Source organism: Sinocyclocheilus rhinocerous, unplaced genomic scaffold (genome assembly GCF_001515625.1).
Source record: "Sinocyclocheilus rhinocerous isolate Xijiao unplaced genomic scaffold, SAMN03320098_v1.1 scaffold3963, whole genome shotgun sequence".
Taxonomy (NCBI): Eukaryota; Metazoa; Chordata; class Actinopteri; order Cypriniformes; family Cyprinidae; genus Sinocyclocheilus; species Sinocyclocheilus rhinocerous.
In genome coordinates, this window is record NW_015666967.1 from 336070 (window position 1) to 337459 (window position 1390).

Sequence of the window (1390 nt, forward strand, 5' to 3'; positions counted from 1 at the left end):
ATATATATATATATATATATATATCATGTAAAGGTCATATGGAATACTTTTTTGATGCTATTATATTTATACTTGATATAAATCTAGTTACCATTCATTATGATTGTAAGGGAAAAGAGCAACCAGTACATTATTCACTTGGAACACCATAAAGGCAGCAAAAAAAATTAAATAAAAAAGTTTCCCAATAACCCAGTGTTGATATTTTGAAATAACCCTTGTAAGACTTAATAGCTTTTTAAGACTGTCAGAGATGAGTTCAAACAACGTGACCACTAAGATTCTTTATTGTAGTGAAATAAAGAGTAGAAGTAATACAGAAATCATGTAATTTACAGCTGTACATTCTGACTACATCAAAATTATTCTGTTACTAACTATTTTACTATATTATACAATTTAATTATTTGAACTGTCTATTTACATAGCTTCATACTGGCAAAGAAAAAAAAATCAACATTAGCATATGAAATCGCTGTAACACGTTGAATTCTATGTGTCACTAAGTCAAAGAGTTCAGCTTAATAGTTGCAGGTTATTTTAAAGCTGAAGTGTGCAATTTTTCTATGTTAAAATACGTTCTCCTATCACTGCTTAACTTAAGAGTTAACTATAAGTAAGCCATTTTATGGGTTGATTTTTCTGAAAAGTGTAAACATTGTGGCACTATCAAAACATTACTCTGCTTGGTTAATCATCCGGTCCAGCACAACACAGCAACAATGGTTCAACCAATTATGTAAGTTTGGGACAGGGCTATCTGACCAGTGGGTAGAGTGTTTGGGAAACTTGTTTGAAAACAACCATTGTTTGTGCAATTCCACTTGCTGATGCTAATCACAAACAAATTACACACTTCATCTTTAAATCTTAGCAGGAGTTCAGTATTGCAATTAAAGGGTTAGTTCACCCAAAAAGGAAAATTCTGTCATTAATTACTCACCCTCATGTCGTTTCGAACCCGTAAGACCTTCGTTCATCTTCGGAACACAAATTAAGATATTTTTGATGGAATCTGAAAGCTGTCTGACCCTGCATAGACAGCAAAGCAACTGAAATGTTCCCAAGTCCAGAAACGTAGAAAGGAGATCTGTAAAATAATCCATGTGACATCAGGGGTTCAACCGTAATTTTACGAAGCTACGAGAATACTTTTTGTACGCAAAATAAAAAAAAAAGACTTTATTCAACAATTCGTCTCTTCCATCACCCTGTAGCACTATTTTGGAGAGTATCCGCTGGACGTAAACAGCGTATGCTGTTCTGTGTCAGCTGCGTCACATGTATACGCTGTTTTCGTTCAGATCAAATCCCAACAACATAGGAAACAGATCCGGTGTGACGCAGCTGACACAGAACAGCATACGCTGTTTACGTCCAGCGGATACTC